The following is a 20,093-nucleotide window of genomic DNA, read 5'->3' as shown; positions in this document are numbered from 1 at the left end:
GTGCTTCTCAAATTTTAATATGCATTTAAATACAGATTCTGAATTGGTAGGTCTGGGTCAGGGTGTGAGACTCTGTATTTCTAACACTCTTCTGCCAGTTCATGAAAGATACTTTGAATAGCAAGGGCCGAAAATCCTATGACTCACATTTCTAAGATACACTGAAGGGTACCTGGGAAACTCAGTCTTGGGAGAATGTTATTTCCATAACATCTGTCACCTACCCTAAAGGAAAATAATTCTGACAGTGTGTTATTTCAAGACTTCTCATTGCATATTTAAAAATGTAATACAATAACTTAAATGTACAGAGAGGTTAAACGATATGCATATTGCCAGTGGGTCAGCTGGCCAGAGTTTGAGGATTTGGTCTCTGACAAATGGAATGACCTTAACATTCAACTGCAAGTCTTGACTTTCACTCTTTTAGGGGCTGTTAACTGAAGTGTAGAGAAGTGAACTAACTTCCCATCGCAATGATGAATGACCTGTGAGGTCAGTTGAACGTCCATCTGCTGATGCATTGTCAGATACATTTTTATGTCTCTAAAGTAACTAGACATGGATGCTTGTAAATTAAAGTATTGGCATTTGGCCTCATTTAGTGTGAGAGAAATTTAGGAGTGCTTGATTCTCTTTAGCTTTTAATTTTGCTAATTTTGTTCCACCCCCATCTTCTTTCTGACAACTAAGAATTTGGCCTCCCAGAGCATAGCCATTCTGATTCATTCACACTTACCCTGTTAGCATATGCATGAATCACAGAACTCCTAATGATTCTGTCCACATGGGAGTGAACATTACATCAGTTGTAGATCTCCTCCCTGCTGTTCATAGAATCTAAAGTCCAAGTTCCTGGATGTGTTTAGCCATTAAAGGATTTTACAATACAGAACAAAAAGATGGAAAACTCAATTGATAGAATAATTTAAGAGCTCTTCACACCACTTGAGCTAAATACCCCTATCTCACAATGATAAGCTCTAGGGCAGTTAATTAAAACCTTTATCTTTTCAGTCTCAAATAGTATTGAATTTCAGATGATTTCTTTCTCAAAAGAATTAATTTTAAGGACTACGGGATAAAAAGCAACAGAAGTCATATTATTGCCCACTTAAAAAAATTTAATAGAAATTTTTATGCCAAAAAGAAAATTTCAATATAAATTAGTGACTTTAACTCACGTTGGGCATACTCGTTATGATAGGGGAAAAAAGGTCAATATTAGTGTGAGTTTTGAACGGTTAGCCCTAATTCAACTATAAAGTATATAGCTGCCACCAAACTTTTATCTAGTAAAAATTTCTTTATTGTCAAAGCTTTCTTTATGAGTTTGAGATGTATTCTATACACTTAGTGCTCCTAAGTCAAACGTCCTTGATTGCTACTTCATGTAAACTATGTGAAGTTTGAACCACCAGTAAATCAAAATTCAATTTCTTTTTATAAGTATCTGGACACTTCCATATTTCAACTTAGTTCAGATCAATCACCTTTCTCAACATTTTGCCTCTCTATAATTTCTAATACACTTAGCCTTCAACCATGTCCTGGCCCTAATTTCTAGAGCTGACCCTCCCACTCAAGTTTTACCTCTATTTATCATATTTAAGAATGTTTTACAAAGTGCATACTTAGTTAAGATTCATTTATTAAAAAAAAAAAAATTTAGATGCAGTATCAGAGCTGTTTGTTGTTAGAATAGAGCATGGTTTTCAGTTTTCTTCTTTGTCTTATTTGATTTTACAGCACTTCTGTATCCAAGATAATATTATAATATGCAATCTACATTAAAACGTTCACACAGAGATGCTAAGAAATATGCCAAAGTTATACATACATCAATGTAAATTTGGAATTAGGCTCACAGTTCCTAAATTTATAATTTGTCTCATCTAATACTAATACTAATATCTCAAAATAAGACATATATGACAAATTCTAAAGAGCAGTTTATACTAGCATTTGCGGAGAACTGCTGGTTAAAGAAGAGAAACAAAAGGCAGATTGTTTAAACTTAAGCATGCATCAGCAAGTCAAGAAGGTAGTTTGGAAAGTTTTGGATAAGCACCTGCATATTTGGAAACTAACTTATCGGTGCTTGCAAAGCTTGGAGACTCATTTCAAAAAACAGTTTGAAGGTATCTGCCCACACAATTCCCATTGTTATCCCTAAAACAAATACTTCAGATTTGCTTCAGTTCAATTCAACAAACATTAGTAGAGTTGTAGGGCTTTGGAATCATGTTTTGAAACCAGAGGCTTCTCACATTTAATTACTAAATTTAATCTCAATTTCAAGACTCTAGTATAAAATCTTCATTTATCCTATAACATACAAATACACACACATACACAAAGAGAAAAAAAATTTAAGGCCATGCATCTGCCAAAATTTGCTTTAATGATAAAGTGATAAAAGAGAAAAAATAATTTTTGTGTATTTCCTCTCTTAATGAAATAATAACAGTTCTATACACTATGATATTAACATTCTGGAGGAGTGTTGTTTTGTTTGTTTTATTTCATTATTCCATAGCTGAATTTTGAGTATGTGACACTTTCAAGTAGGTTTTCTTTTTCTTTCTTTTTTTTTTTTTTTTAGAACTCCGCTTTTCAGGGATTCTATTTTTTTTTGATGAGAATAATGGGATTTCCTTTAAAAAGTACTTGAAAAGACTAAATGCATCTCATTTGGTAAAGCAGGTTTGCATCAGGACTCACATTGGGGGAAGAGATGAATTGAATGCTTTTCTCATTGTCCCTACTTTGTTGCCTGTCCAAAGTCTGTGTGCCTGATGCTTTGAAAGACCAAAACTTAAAACATCTGAGTTTAAAATAAGGCAAGAATTATTGATCAAGAAGGCACTGACCAAGAATATGAGTGACTTAGTCCTCAAATTCATCTTAAGAAAGTACAGAGTTTAGGTTTCTCTTATGACAAGGAAAGGAAAAATGGGAGGGACAAGAGGTGATTGACAGCCACAGACATCTGGGCACCAGCAGGTATCCAGCAGGGGTCTGAGGAAGATTGTACTAGTTGGTATGAGTTCATTCATGAGGTTCCTGTAAATCTTTGCTAAATGATCATTATTTTTGTACAGATTTCTCTTATGCACAAAAGTGCCCTGGAAGAGGCATTTCCTGGTAAGGTGTTGTTTTTGTAAAACTCAAGTAACCAGCAGAATTCCTCTAACAATTAGCATATCTATATGCAAAACTAAGCAGGAACTATTAGCCTGAAGTTCATGGCAACAAAGTAGACCTGAATGAGATGGAGTCAGAGAGGACAAACATTTCACTTGTTAAGTTAGGAGTAAAATGCTACACTTTGAGAATGACCTATCAACAAACCCCAGGACTTACCTAAAGACAAAAGGGGCACTTGCTTACATTTTTAAGTCATTCCATTCCATTCCATTCCTTTATTTACCTACTGATTCATGTATTCCTTTAGTCATTAATATACTGCTAGTTATTTTAATATTCTTAGATATGACATCTTCTGTGTTACTCTGTTAGGTGCATGCAAAATGAGGCAAATTTGAATAAACTTCTACTGTAAAGAATTTACAGTCATATATAGCAAAGTAACATTTTTAAGAACCCAGAACATGGCATGGCAGATTAGATGACATTTTAACTGAATTTTCAGGCTTGCTTAAGAAAAAGATAGGCAAAAAAGGAGAAAGAGTATTCAAAGGAAATAACAGGATTATAAATATCAGATTAAAGTGCAAATCCCAATTTGAGAATAAGAAAAGTGGATAATGTATAAGTTTGAAGGAAAGTACAGTAGGAAAGGTAGTGTCTGGTGAAATTAAGGAAGACAAAGTGGTGGTTAGTAATTCCTGATACCTTTCCTTTTTTTTTTTCCATTCGATTTCAATACCTCATTTATTCCCTCCTTTATAGATAAGTAAAAAAGATATGTAGTAGCTGTTAGAAACACCCTTTGCTCTGAAAATTAGCATAATAACTTCTCTGGAATAGTTTTGGAGGTGTATTCATGTGAGTGTTTCTGTCTGTATCACACTTAGGACTTAATAGATTCTTTTAAGGTACATGTAAATGTGTAAGCAGTCTCTTCTGAATCAACATTTCTCAGTATTTTTTTCTTTTGACATTTGGTATATCATGCAAAATCTCTAAGCGCTATTTTTTTTTAATCATAATCTCTTTTCTATCAATACAAAGTTCTTTGGATCCAGTGATTTCTTGTATTTGCTGTAGAACTAAGTTCCATAAAGTGTGACTATCCATTCGTATTCATTACATCCTAAATAATGCATAGGACTAAAATTTCTAAAAACAAAACAAAACAAAATAAAAATCTGATCTAAGCTATGTTATTCACTGCTGTAGAATGTAGACAGTATTATGGAAATATTTTAAAAATTTTGATATGGGCAAAAATGTGACTGGATACCCTGGCTAGCACATCTTTCCAAGTTAACTCATCTTTCATTGTCTCTGGGCTTTTTAACTCTGTGATAAAATACTGATAGTGATGCAAAAAATTCTCATCCATAAAATGCAAATGGTACAAGTGGAGATTTAATTTCTTATTGACTTATAAACATTAACCAGTTTATAAAACATTTCAGTTTTCCTAATAATCTATATAATGTGTGTTTTTCAAATACTTTTTTGAATTAGTTCTAGTAGCCTACTATTTCCCATATTAATTAATTAGTTAAATAAATTTTTCATATGACTTTTTTGATATTGTATACTTGTATAATAGTTATGATTTTATTGTAAAACTATTCTTGAACAATAATAAGGGACATTGCTTCTGGTAACAAATCCCACTGTCAAAATTTGCCAGGCAGAGAGAATGTAATTTTTCTTACACCTATTATTCCTCTCTAGCATAAAATAGAATAAAGGCCACAGGAGAATTAAATAAGGAGGGTTTATACTGTTTTCAAAAGATAGCAAGTGAATTGTTAACACATAGAATAAATATAACCTAAATTATTTGTTAAAATTATAAGACACATCAGCCAACCACCTCACTTAGTTTTGTAATTTATATATTTTATTCTGTATCAAATTACATTCAACATTTCCTTTTGTGCTTTCGTATTTTTCTAAGACAACAATTTTTGGTAAGCAGAAATGATATTTCTGAGTGGTACTGTTTTGCAAACTTTCAAAATAAGTTCATTAGTATGTATTTTAATTGAAAATTTCATTGTTAAAATAAAAATGAATAACTAAATGCCGAGAAAGAAGGAAGAAGGAAGAAAAAAGAAGGAAGGCATAAGGGAAAAAAATGATAACAGCTAGTATATTCCTCCTTCTTGGGAGCAATGATGGCGAGAAATAAAAAGCTGAGAGGCACACTGAGTAAGTAAGAAAGCACTGCTTTAGATCTTTTCAGCATTTACATTACTAGTACCAGAGTAACTCCTACCTTTATTTTATTCATTAAAGAGAAACTGTTTGTCATCAAGTCTTCTTTATTGTCACTTATGTGACATAGTAGTTAGCCAAACCATCCCAAGAGTCTATCTGAGCCTTTTTGACATTAGAGCTCAAAACTTTATTATTGGCCATTACCATTCCTTGGTTTGGAGTAGCATTAACTTCTACTACAGTATTTTCTTTTTTTTTTAAAGTTTTACTTCTCAATTAGAGTTGACATTCAATATTATTTAATATTAGTTTCAGGTGTACAGCATAGTGATTTGACATTTATATAATTTACGAAGTGGTCCCCTGATTACTCTAGTACCCACCTGCACCATACGTAGTTATTACAATATTATTGACTATATTTCCTATGCTGTACTTTACATACCCATGACTATTTTGTAACTACCAATTTGTACTTCTTAATCCCTTCATCTTTTTCACCCAGCTCCCTAACTCACTCCCATCTGGAAATCACCAGTTTATCCTCTATGAGTCTGTTTCCATTTTGTTTGTTTTTTATTTTGTTCTTTAGATTTCACATATAAGTGAAATCATATGGTATTTTTCTTTCTCTGTCTGACTTATTTCACTTAGTATAATACCCTCTAGGTCGACCCATTCACCATGAATGGTAAAATTTCATTTTTTTATGGCTGCATAATATTATATCGTGTGTATATGTGTGTGAGTGTGTGTGTGTGTGTGTGTGTGTATACACACACACACACACACACACTCACACACACTCTACTGTAGTATTTTCTATCTAGGTTAAAATAATTAAAAGTTAATTGCCTCACATTCTGTATGAAGACTAGAATGTTTTGACAGCTCTAACCAATGGCCATGTTTATGCTTTAGTTTTCTAGAGAAGCATTTGTTTTTATTCTAAAGTTTTAATGAATCATTCTTACTTTTGTACTTTCTAAAACATTCATTTCTTCATCAATGATTTGTAATTTTACAGGTAATTATATGATTTTTATATATATTTTAAATATTATAATATTTTAAAACATATTTTACAGTTGTTAGCTCCTGAAAGAAACAGTCCCAAGTGTAATGGAACCATCATTTTATTCTCAGTGTTTTAAAGGTTTAACTTTTTAAAATTCCATGTGTAAGTAATATCATACAGTACTTGCCTTTCTCTGTTTGATTAATCTTGCTTCGCATAATGTAGTCATGGTCCAGCCATGTTGTTGCTGATGGGAAGATATGTTTCTTTCTTGTGACTATATAATATTCTAATGTGTATTTGTACCACATCTCTTTAATCTATTTATCTATTTACAGGCACTTGGATTGTTTTCATATTTTAGCTATCATGAATAATGCAGCTATAAATATGAGAGTGCATACATCTCATCAAAATGCTATTTTCATTTCCTTGGAGGTGGAATATTCAGAGGTGGAATTGCTAGATCATATGGTAGATCTATTTTTAATGTTTTGAGGAGCCATCACATTGTTTTCCATAGTGGGTGAACAAGTTTAAGACATTTATATTTGTAACCTGCTCTTAATGTTAATAACATATTATGAACATTTTTTTCTTAGAAATAAGTAAATCTGTGAAATATAATTTGAATGGCTATAAATACTTTATCATATGGATGATTTTAGAGACAATTTATTAAACTTCATTAGGAACAGGAAAAATAGAATAAATATGTAATTTTCCTAAATAATTTATTATTATAAATATTGCTTTGCTGAACATTCATATCTATGTACAGCTCGATCTTCTAATGGTTCTATGTATTTTGTCATCATTTAATTCTATGAATACATTTGTTTCATCAAAAGTTATTGTATGTTCCACTTTAAAGATTCTAGTGAACGAAGATAAAAGATAGTTATACTTTAAGGTCTTTTGGCCTATCCTGTGAAATACTCTCTAGGAGTATTAAAGTACTTTATGCACTCATCAAAAGAGTAACAGAAATGACAAGCATTTAAAAATAATTTTTTTTGGTTACCAAATATTTATGAAGCACCAACCAGGACAAGAATGATTGATTCCATTTGAAGTATTTCATAACTTATTTTCTGAAAAACATTTGTTTGGTTACTCTTATTAAGTAAAGTTATTTATCATCAAACTGGGTAATGTCAAGGATAGATTTAAAACGTGTTCTTTTAAAAATGAAGAGGGAGAGACAATAAAGATCCCACCACTGAGAAGCTAAGTTCTTTCATCACCCATTTCTTTCTTTAATTCCTCTCACTTCTGCAGAAATGATATTCTCATATGGAAAGAAAAATTGCTCTTTTAGGGAAATTTTCAATTAAACGTCTAACAATAAGGTAAACATGATGCAAACATAAATATTATCAAAGGTCATCTCAATCATCACCAAAGAACCATAGTGTGCTGTAATTATTAATCAATCAGTACCACTCTGCTTTGCAAATGCAGTGAATCTACACACATGTTGGACAAATTGCTTTCTGTAGTAATTACAAACACCATGAAAACTTACAGCCATGAAACTTAGTTTAGAACATTCTGCTCTTATGTTGCTGGTCATTGTATTTATGTGTGTGGGGCGGGGGAGGAAGGATGGGGTGAGAGGGAGAGAGAGAGAGAAAGGGAGAGAGGGAGGGAGGGATTCTGGGTGTGTGCATGTAGATCTTTGAGGAGGAGTAGGAATGCGACAAATATTGTACATGGCCACCTTGGGTTCTGAGGATTCAGCTGTCAAAAGATTCTAAGTTACACTTCTATCCAATTAGATCTAATTATCATCTCTTAACCATATAAGTAACCATCTTTGTAACTGTTTGCATGTGAAACATTGCTGAAGCCATTTTAAGTTACAGAACTTAGATAGAAACCTGTGTGATTGACTATATTTCCACTGGCATTTAATTGGCAAAATATCCAATCATTAAAGCAGCCAGTAGTCATAGATGAGCAGATATAAACAGGAGAGTATGTATGCCTTTCCATCGTCCACACAATGCTACTGATTGATGTCTATGAGACTGTTCCTGTCTCATCAGGGTGTGAGGTGGTGGGGTATAGCAAGGTTGTGTTTATGGTCTATTTTAATTAAGGTCTCTGACACAGAGGTTTTCTAACCCCCTAAAGTTTATTTTCCTACTGAGACATATATATGACAATATCTTTTTGAAAATTCTAGATATGACTAACTTTAAAAGAAAAGAGAGGCAAATGATCCACATAAAGGATTAAATAAAAACAATAGCCATAGCTGACTTGAAAATGTGCTTCTGCTGACAAGTGACAAAAAAGGAGTGGAAAGCCATATGAACCTGACAACAACTCTTTAACTTTTTTTCTCTGTTTCTCCAAGATTCACAAATTTTAGACACTAAAGAAGATAAATGATGAGTGAACAGTATCGGATGTCTTTCAATATTTTCAGCAATGCCCTGGGGTTCCATTTGTATTTCAGTATACTCAGCAAATAGGTGAGTTAGGCTAAGCACTTATTGAATTTGTAGTTTTGGTGCTGGAGAAATAATCAAGATCTGCATAGCCTGCCTTGTGGGGTAACACTTGTTAAACAAATGTATTTTAAGAACCTAGTAGTGGATCCAAACAGCTGAAAAAAGAAACAAACAAACAAAAAATAAGGTAATTTACTTCAACCTTTTCCTATAGCTTAATTTAGAATTGCTTTAAAATACATCCCAAATTTTCATTGAACTAACAAGAAGTCATCTGGATATCCTTTTTCCCAATATTTCTGTCCCCAAATACCAAAGTTGTAATGATAAAGTGCAAAATAAATGCAATAGATACAGTGAAAAATGACTGAAAGTCAAATCTGAAGTAATAATTCACTCAAGGGGACCTGCTGATGTTATAAACAGAGAAAGTAAAGTTAGAGTTATTTATATTTAGCAGAATTTTAAGTTGGCTATCACAATTTATCCAACTCGTGAGTATCAATTGTCTTTTCTGTGTTTATCCATCTTGACAATTGGTAACCAATGGGAAATAATTGCAAGTTAACAAAAAGAAAGAAAAAATAACAGTTTATTCTTTTGAAGATTCTTATCATTTGCGAGTAATAAGCAAAACTGTTGTATCGTGTACCTTTAAACTAAAATCAGAGCTTTATAAATACACTTTAAAAACAACCAAGGAAAGTACCTAAAAAAATTGCTGGTTTCTATAATTAATTCACATGCTTTATCTTTTTTTCTCAGTTAGTTTTCTTGACATGATAAGAAGTTTTATTTACTACAAACTGCAGGAAATGTTATTAAATATTTGAGGGTTTTTTGTTTGTTTGTTTGTTTTTTTAGACACTTGTACTGAGGAGCCACAACATAGAGAAATCATCAATAATCAATCTTCATGTTTTAGACTTGACTGTAGACTCCTGCTGTGAGGCCATCAGTGAGAATAATTTTCTCTACCCCTGAATTTATCCCTGCCTCCTCAGCAGGTACAGTATACCCTGTCCCCTGCCCCCATAATCCTGATTCCTATAGTTGCTCATTTGGTTTTTTACAGCTTCTGTCTTTACATCCAGTTAATCTCAGTCTTATTTGTTTTCTATATTTCAATGTGAAGAAATTGTCTCCATGCCATTGCTTTCCTCCTTCATTCTCCATCTCTCATGAGAAGAGTTGATCACTGTAATCAAAGCCTTTTCTAAGGGAAAAGAGATCTCTGAGAATTTTTTTCTAGTAGGATCATGAGTAATCTTTCTCTCTCATACCTACTAATGCTGATAGTAACATTAACAACAACAACAAAAAAATGCTTTCTGTTGTGAATGTAAATTTTAGCTCCTTCTGGTATCTTGTATTTTTATCCCACATGGTATCCAACACAAGGTTATCCAAATACTTAAATCTCTATTACTTTTTCTTGTTGCCAAATAAATGTAGAAGTCTTCCTACTGTGATATTTTCACAAAGAGGATTTCCCTGGCAAATACAGTCTACTCATTGCCTTGTTTTGTTGTTACTTCCATCTCTTTATACATATCTTCTAGAAATAATTCAACATAGAGAGAGCATTTTTTTAGCATAAGGAGCAGAACTCAGTGTTAAAGTCTCCCTGGATTCTTGATAAAAATAAAAATTTTCCTATATCCACCAAACTATTGAATCAGGATTGTTAATTATAACTTTAGAAGTGTTTTAATAAACACCCAAAATTCATCCTTTATAATGGTAAATGTGCATCTAGTAGTACTTAAAGGATATTTATTTCTTGGGGAAAAAAATTATGTTGTGTATCTATCATGTGACAGACATTGTGCTATGTGTTTTACATTACAATTCCACTTAAATTTACAACAGAACTCTTCAGTAAGCTTTACTGTTCCTATTTATAAGTGAGAAAAAAATAAAACTGACAGATAATTTTATAACTTGACCATATACAATGATGGAGCTGGCATTTGATCAGTTCTCATAAAATCTGTTTTTCCCCTATTTATTCATTTTTTTCCAGTGGTTCCAAAAATATTCATAAATAGTAAGAAAACAGTTCCCACCTTCAGGTTGCTTGGGGATCTCATTGGAGACATAGCAAGATAAATAGGATCATTTCAGCGTATTGTGGAGAGGTAATGAAATCTTGAGTCCGCATATAAATTTGAACTGTCTCCAAACTAGTGCGTAAGGGAATAACATACTGGAGAGGGGAGTTTGTCTGCACTGAGTTTAGGGCAAGAAAATAACTAGCAGGGAGCCCAAAGGGAGGTCATTACAGTGTGCAAAATGATCACTTCGAATGGATGGAATTTGTCCCTTCAAATAATCCTTTTAAATGCCACATGTTATGTAGACAGAAAATGGATCAGGCAATTTAAGAAATTGTGGAATAAAGCAACCGTCAAATGAATGTGGGAGACGCTGATTATTAAGTGTCAATAAGCAGTGATAAGAGGCAGGATTTGGAGACTGAACAGGAGGGAAACAGAAAAAGACAGTTCGCTAAGATGGCACCCAAGTTTTTAGTTGGTCATCGGGATGAGTGGAAACACAAATCACAGGAGTAGTCAACCCTCGATGCAGCTGAAGAGCGAACAATGAGTGGTTCCTCAAGTCTTGTGAGACTAAGTGCAAACACCACCCTCTTAGGGCTTTCTCTCAAATTTATTTTTGTTCTTAGTGGTGTGTTTCCTCCAGTATTTGTTTCTAATAAAGTCTGTGTGTCCAAGTCTTTTTATTCTGAAATATCGTGTTGTTTTACCTTTTCATTTAAATATGAGTTTAGCTTGATATGAAATGTTGAGCTCCACATTCTTTTTCTTAAGCTTTTGAGAATATCCCCATTTTGCATAAGGAGAGATACTGTTAATATGACCAATGCCAAACAGATTCCTAGTTCTTTGTATGCCATCTTTTCACTCTGGTAGATCCTAGATTCATTTATTTGTTTTTGATCTTTTCAAAATTTATTTAAATGGGTTCAGATATATTTCTGTTTTGTCTTCATACGTAGTGTCATGGACCCATTCAGTATGAGTTTCTAATAGGTTACTTAAATACTAGGAAAACTTCACTTTTTAAAATATTTGTTCTTCTAAGAACTATTATTCTGTTTATTTTAGAGATTTCTATTATATAGCTGTCAACACATCCTTTATTCACTATATACTATTAGATTTTAAATCTCATTGTTTATATATTTTTGGGGAGGCTTCTTCAACCCACTCTTTCTGTGCTTTGTTCATTTATTAACTTGGCCTATTTTGTTGTTTACCACATATATTAAGTCCCTTACTTAAAGTAACAATTTACCCTACCAAGAATCTATCTTATGAATATTCATCCCTGTTGTTTATTAATACTTGTTTCTGTTTCACATTTTCAACATCCATTTCTATTCGTGCAAAGATATTATTATTGGGTTTTATTATTTAGTTTGTAATATATCTTGACTATTAATTGTACTTCTTCTGCTGTTGCTTATTTGGTTTTGGATTCTCTTTTATGATCCATATATTCCATAGATGTCGCAGTCATTTTTCTTTTCTTTTAAATACATATTCTTTTGGAGTATCTACTGACATTTTTGGTTTGGAGTACTCATGGTGGTGATCAATCCCAGGATCTGGGTATAGACTCTGACTAGATAAGAAATGTAGAAGTATCCTTTGTAAAAGACAGCTTCTGGTGTAACATCAAGAACTCAACTATTCTGTGTCCTCTCTCCTCACATACATACAAATGGGCTGACATTGTCACTTGAGAATACTACCATCTAACCTCTGTCCTGAACACTTCTCTTTTTAAAGAGATCCTTCTTGCAGTTTAGGGGGGAGAAAAAAAAAGATGACGCATGTTACCTTTATTTTTTTCCCATGCATTTTCTATTCAGATGGGTTTCCATACCAATTTATCATTCTAACTCTTGGCCCTGGCTGTAGACTATTATATTCCTATCCTAGAGATGACAGGGCTGGAAAACTTCCTCCTAGGTCAATATAGAGGAAGAATGTGGGAAAACACTTCTCCCTGGACTCTGTTATGGTCATTGCTATTGTCTCCCTACTTAATTACACTCCTGTTCCCTCCCCACCACACCACACTCTGGATCTCTTTCACCTTTGACCTTAAAGGGCTTTTTCATAGGATTTCATAATAGAATCTGAGACTGGCTCATGCCCCTTCTCACCTTTGTGACCTTTCTAAAGAGAATTTAAGCAGTGATTATGGGTTTGTCACCTTCTATGGAACCAGAAATCTCACTTCATCTGTCTGATTACTTGCTTTCCTACAATATTGGTCTCACTTTGTGGTCTTGCTGATATTTCAAGAAACCCTTTTAAATTAGAGTATTTAAATGTTGCTCTTTGTAAATGCTATTTTCCTTTGGGGATGTGATAATTATACTTGAAGTTCTTTGAGACAATTATCATAAGACATTCTATTGTTCTTCGAAAAACTTTATACAAAAAGATTTTTGGTAATGTTCTTTGCAAAAATATTGTAGTCAGTATAAACTTCGCAGAGAACTGGAATTATTTAATTTTACTTCCCTAACATCTAACCCAGGTCCATAATGTGATATAAGATGTATGCTCCAATAACATTCATGTTATCGAAATGCTGGAAAACAAAAGGGCAAGATGCTTGGTGTTAGATAGTACTGGGTTTAAATTCATCTAAAGAACTAAGCCAGATGTTTGCTTTTACCAACCTTGTTTTATTGTTTTAAGATAAAAGGGTAATGTTTTAAGATAAAAGGATAACCTAAAAATAGAATTCACTAATATACATAAAGTTCTTAGTAAGTACAGTGTTTCATGCTTAATAAATTTTCATCATATGGTAGCCATTACTTCTGTAATAGTAAGTATTAATTTTATTTTGATATATGTAACATTTACAAATCTGATTTTCCATATACTGCATGAAACTCTGAGCTGGCTTACATGATTCTAAGATCATCTAATCGATCCTGAATACTGCTGCCAAATCCCTCTTTCTTAAAACCACTTTGATCACTTCAGGTTTCTAGCCCAAGTCTTTGATGGTGTCATTTCCTATTATACCAAAGCACAATTTCTCTGCTTGGCTTTAATGACTCACCATGACTTGGCTTCATCCTACATATCTGTGCTAGTCGAGATTCTTAGGTTATAAAAAAATGAGACAGCTTGAGAAATCTAAGAATGGTGGCAATAATTATTTTCATAGTGCACTAACCCTGTGATGAACACAAACTCTAAACAACCATACTCAAAATAACATTGTTGGGAAGCAGCTGTGAACTAAACTCTTCTTTTGTTTTGGAAATGACATGTCCCCTACCTTCTCTGCTTTGGAAACCCTTTTGCTGGAGAATGGCAATGCATGGCTACCAGCTTCAAGTCAATATGATTATGTGGAGCCAACAATTCTCAACAACTAGCTACAGATTTGGCATCTCTTCAAATGAGATTTTACAACAACCTCTGGTCCAACCCTTCAGTGAAGTGGCATAGTTGGGGAGGTAAAAGATGGGTGTAGTGTGCTTTCTAGTAAGTGGTTGCTAATAGAAGCTCCACAAATGATCATAAAGGTGGCACGTACAGTAGAGTATTTAATATAAGGTTCCAGGATCTATTCTCTACACTATTCAGTCATTTCTTTCCCATAGTGAGGAATCAAACACATTCTCATCTTCCTCATTGTATATGCTTCTGATGATACCTGGGCTCTAACAAAAAAAGTCATATCTTCTTCTTCTCCATTACTTCTATGAGCTTTCAAGGGTCTTCTAAATTAGTTAACAAGGCACAAATATATACTTAATAAGTGAGTACACAAGAAAATGAATAGCTCCATCCAGGATAATTTGTTTTTTTGATTTTTATTTTCATGCTTCCACAGATTTCTCTGTCTACTCCATAAACTTGAATCATAATATGTGGTTTAAGAAAACAAGTTTCTTTTTTTTTCTCTCTTTTAATAAACAAGTTTCTTTAAGCTATTCTGTCACAGACTCCCATTGTTTGATATGCGTTTACTTGATTTTCTTTGGGCATAAGATATCTTAAAGCAGAAATCTTGCATTAACATTACAGTTCCTTGAAATATATTTATAGCACTAAAATTGTGGTTTATATAAATAAACATCTGTGAACCAGGGCAACATTTGTTTGAAACCAAATCAAATTAATTTAGAAAAACTTTGTTTTTCCATTTTACACAGGACTGGTGAAATAAAAATCATTGGTGAAATCATAATTAATTTTGTTATTCACAGCAATCATTGCTCAGTGCTCATGAAATAACTACAACTTAATATACCATATGTTTTTACTCTTCTTTTTAAATTTTCTTAACAAAGCAAAATATAAAAATTATAGTATACAGGGGTAATACAATTACCCAGATGATAACTTCAATCTTAGTCAACACAAATGAGTGAGCTCCATTCACTATTTCATCATCAGGAGATTTGATAATATGCATTATAGCCTTAAATTGCATTACTGTCACAGCTGTTAATGAAGAAGAAAGAACTCTAACTGGTTACATTTTTAAATATCTTAAGGTAATTAAAGGTATGGTTTTGACGTATGCATTCATACATTTGTACTAACAGCAGCTATGTTCTGAGCATTTATTATTTGTCAGACATTATACCAATTGAATTACATTAGACTATCCATTTTGTCTTCATAAGTATGTAAGGATTTACTAATATTCTACCCTATAAAACCATGAAACTGAAGCTGAAGTAGTTTGAGTAATTTGCCCAAGAATACAGCCAATGAGTGGTGGATTTCTAATTCTGTTATGACTTCCCAATATATGTTATCTTCAAGCAAAACAGATAATTGAGGATTTCTGGTGAAACCAATGGGGTTTTTGTAGAATATACTGATTTTGAGTACATTCATCTTTTATAATATGAAAGTGAAAATAAATTATGTTGAACTCAGTAATTTTGAATATAGTGTATTGAACAGATATTAAAGTAAAACTCATTATTTCTTTGACAAATATCAAATGTGGGAAGAAAGTATTTTAAAATTAAGTTCTCTCCCTCCATCTTCTTATACTGTTCAGTTTTTTAATTGAGCTTGATGGTTCATCAAATCATAGACTTTGAATCATTATTGTATTTGTATAATTTTTTTTATAGTTTCAGAGGAATTTCTTAATGCAAAAATGTCTTTGGAATTCTCACTTCAAATAATTGAAGTGTGCCATATAAGAAAAGACTTGCAGCTTTTTCTGAGTTCTATGAAGTATAGACTCCTTTGCAAAGGTAAGGAAGATAAATGGTATCATGCTGTCTTATGATTTTTTTCTTTATCTTTTAATGATTAATGAAGTTAAAAAAGACTAGCTTGGCAAGCTGAAAATATTCTTTAATTCATCTCATTCTCTTCTGGCATTTCCAGCTTAACTTTATTGTTTAATCTAAATTTTATCTCTCTGTGTTTGGGGTAGGAAAGAGGAATGGAGGTCTATGGCTTCTGTGATTGTTCCAGTCAAAAAAGGAAAATAAAGAGTAAGAAGGACACAAGAACTATGTTCATCTCTCTGTTCTCCTAATTTTCCCACTTTTATGATTCCAAACTTAGTCAAGCACATTTATATAGATATCACTAAATATCTAGAAGAATCTTTAAAAACTTTGTTATATATTTAATGTTAAATCAATAAGTAAAGGAAAGAATGAATAGTCAAAGGCATAGATATGTGAGAAAAAAATGTAAAATTCATGTAAGCTTTTCCAGATAACACTTCTCAAACAATGATGTGCAAAAAAGAAAAAAAGAAAAGAAAAGAAAAGAAATCACCTGGATCTTGTTACAAAAAATATTCTGAACCAGTAGGTCTGGCATGAAGCCCACGATTCTGAATTTCAAACAAGTGTCTAGAAGATTTAGTTGATGCATGATCCACTCTTTTAGTAGAGAAATTTAGAAGGAATTGATCTCTGCTACATTTTGAGTTTACCTATAAGTTATTTTGAATATAGCTATAAGAAACAAAGCAAATATTCATTTAGACAAAGTAAACTTATCCTTCCCCTAATTCCCAGATCTCTACAATGTTTTGACCATTAGATCAAGGATAAGAATAAACAACTCTTTAAAAATGTATTTAAAAATCACCATTTTTTCTTCAAGATCTATTAATTTTAAGAAACCCAGGCACTTAGTTACTTAGTCATACTTTTATTCTATTAAAATAGTAAGTGGAGATTTACAAATGCAGCTATATGTGTGGACTAGGAAGATGACATGAAAGTGTGGCAGAGGCTTATGTAAGAAGGTAAGCCCTATGCCTAGGTATGTTTGTATTGCATACCTTGTATGAGGTAGAATTCTGAAAGAACTCCCAATGTACCATGCTCTTGTTTAAGCCCCTGTCTTTGAGTGTGGTCAGAAGCTTTAACTTTTTTCCAACCTAGAGAATATGGTGAAGTAGGATGCTATATCAATTTCCTGATAAAATTACCTTCTCTGGCAAAGGTGAAGGGATTTTGCAGCTGTAACTAAAGCTGTTAATCAGTGGACTACATGTTAATCAAAGGGAAGATTATCCTGGGTGGATCTGACTTACTCAGGTGAGTCCTTCAAAAGAGGGTCAAGAGGCCAGAGACCAAAGAAGAGAAAGGCATTCTCCTGCTAAACTTCAAGAAACAAATTACATAGTGTAGAGAGAGCCACATGGCAGAGAATAGTAGATAGTTTCTAGAACCTGCCAATAGCCAGTGAAGTAGGAAAGAGAACACCAAGTCTTAAAAGAGATCACAACCACAATTGACATCTTGATTACAGCCTCATGAGGCCCTGGACTGACAATCCAGTTGAACTCTGCCCAGACACTGATCTACAAAAACTATGAGATAATAAATGTTTGCTGTGTTGTGATTTGTTACTCAGCAATAGAAAACAAACACAAACATCTAATACCTGCTTATTTAAGTTGCATTTTAAAGCCATCTGCTGGCCATGGACACAGCCAATACATACATGTACATGTTATCTGAGTCTCTACTAGACAACACTCCTCATGACCTTAGATTTTGCAATCAATGTATATGGTTTCTTCATAGATGGATCATGCACCGGCTATGGTTCTAATCTTGTGGAACTTTAGTTTTCTCATCTGCAACATGAAGACTATGAGATCGATCCTTTAGTATTGTTGTGATTCAAGTCAGGAAGGGATCCCCAGTCAAGTCAGGATGAGACTCTGTCCCAGATTCTACACCACCACTGGCCAACAAAGCAGACAGCCTTGGGATTTGGAGTGGTCCTGGTAACACATCTAACAATCCTTTCCCTCTTATACTCTCAATTACTTCACCAATATCTGCTGGAATATATCCTCTGAATTCATTACATTATGCTCACTATTAAAGCTTGGACTGTAAGAGGTCAAGAACATCCCTTGTCTCTTTAATTTCTAATTTCTAATTTCCAAACAGACTTGTGGTCAGTGAGGAAACCTCCTTTAAGTACTTTTTCTCTCTCCTCTCCTATTTATACTCTCTCTCTCCTCCCTCCCTCCTTCCCTTCCTCCTTTCCTCTTTCCTTCCCTCTCCCTTACCTTTATTTTCCCCCTCTCCCTCTCTCTTTCCTTTCCCCCTTAATTTATTCTCTTCCTTCTCTTATCTTCTTCCCTCCCTCTACACACATAGGTATACATAATTTCTAGAATGCTGTCTTGACCTTATAGTATGATCAATAAGGATGAGTTTCATTTCTTAATTCATCCCTCATGGGTTTTGATGATTAAATTTTTTTTTAAATCCCTGTAATGGCAACTATTATATAGAAAATTTAATTTTTGCTTTCTCAAACATCTAAATGTTAACTGGTGGAATCAATTAATTAAAGGATAGTTGATAAGATTCTATTATGACAAGGTCCTATCATGGATTCCAGGTTAGATATAGATATATATTTAACCAACATCTACCATATAGAAAAAGTTCATTTACAGGAAGTGAATTGATAACCAAACTCACTCACTTATGCATTTATTTTTTTCTAAACAACATTTATTTATGCAGCTGAAATGCTAAAAATATTGCTTAAAAATTTAAAAATATTTTGTGCCTACACAATTTTTCTCGTCTTCTTAAAAAATTACATATATAAATATAAATATATATATATGTAAATTTATATAACATAAGCCTAAGAAAACAGATTGATTCCTACACTATACATTTCATGAAGTTATAAAGGTAATATTATCATGATAACTTTTCTCAAGTATTTCTAGGAATACCTCAGCCTTTTCACTCACATGATGTTGACCAGTACCCTTGTGATTGTTTTGACAGTTCAAAGTTTTAGATAGTCACCCTTTAACAAACGTCGTTTGAGTGTCTGTACATGCCAGGCATTCCTTCAAGCATTTGGGACAGAGTACAGCATAATGTGGTACCCTGGCCTACCCATATCTGTAGGTGTAGATTCTGTAGAGGTCTCCAGTTAGAGGAAGTGATTGAAAGAACAAGATAAAATGTATAAAGGAAATGGGAAAGAAGAATGAAAATCTTTATAAACAAAGAAGTATATAAAAATTATTAATATATATAAAAGCCAACATCCAAAAAAAAATCAGTATTTTGTGTTCCTACTGAAGTAAGTTTTAATGTCTAGCAATAGATATTAAATATCTATCAATAAAACTTACTACTGGAGTAAGTTTTAATATCTAGCAATAGACATTGCTGAACATTTGGTATAATATTGACACACACACAATTATTAGCAACAATCACATTATAAGAAGTCCCTGTTTAGATTCTTGAACTATCTCAGTCAAAACTTTTTTTCTTTTTTAGAATAAATTACCTCAGAATGATAGCATGTGATTTTCTGTGTGCATTAATGGATTTTCTCCAAAAAACTGTCAAGCTAAAGCAATTGTCAGTAAGTTCTTGTGGTTCTCAGAAGAGATCAAAGGAGGCTTTCATAATGCATAAAACGTGTATGTTTATAATATATCATAAACATTCAAATAGATGTGACTACAACACGTTTAGTTCTTTAATAAGGCTGCATAGTAGACTTTATGTTAAACCATTTGGTTGAGTTTTCACTTTTGATTTGAGACATTCTAACTTGGATTTTGTCAAGCTGAATGTTGTTTTTAATCTAACTGGATCACTTGATTTGTTTCATCCTAATGCCCTTTTGATACCATTTTTTGACCTATACCTAGACTTTTCTAAATGCATGAGTGCTGAAGGGATAGAG

Source organism: Rousettus aegyptiacus, unplaced genomic scaffold (assembly GCF_014176215.1).
Source record: "Rousettus aegyptiacus isolate mRouAeg1 unplaced genomic scaffold, mRouAeg1.p scaffold_m13_p_11, whole genome shotgun sequence".
Lineage (NCBI taxonomy): Eukaryota > Metazoa > Chordata > Mammalia > Chiroptera > Pteropodidae > Rousettus > Rousettus aegyptiacus.
The sequence above is the reverse complement of the archived record's forward strand: the minus strand, read 5'-3'. Positions refer to the sequence as shown.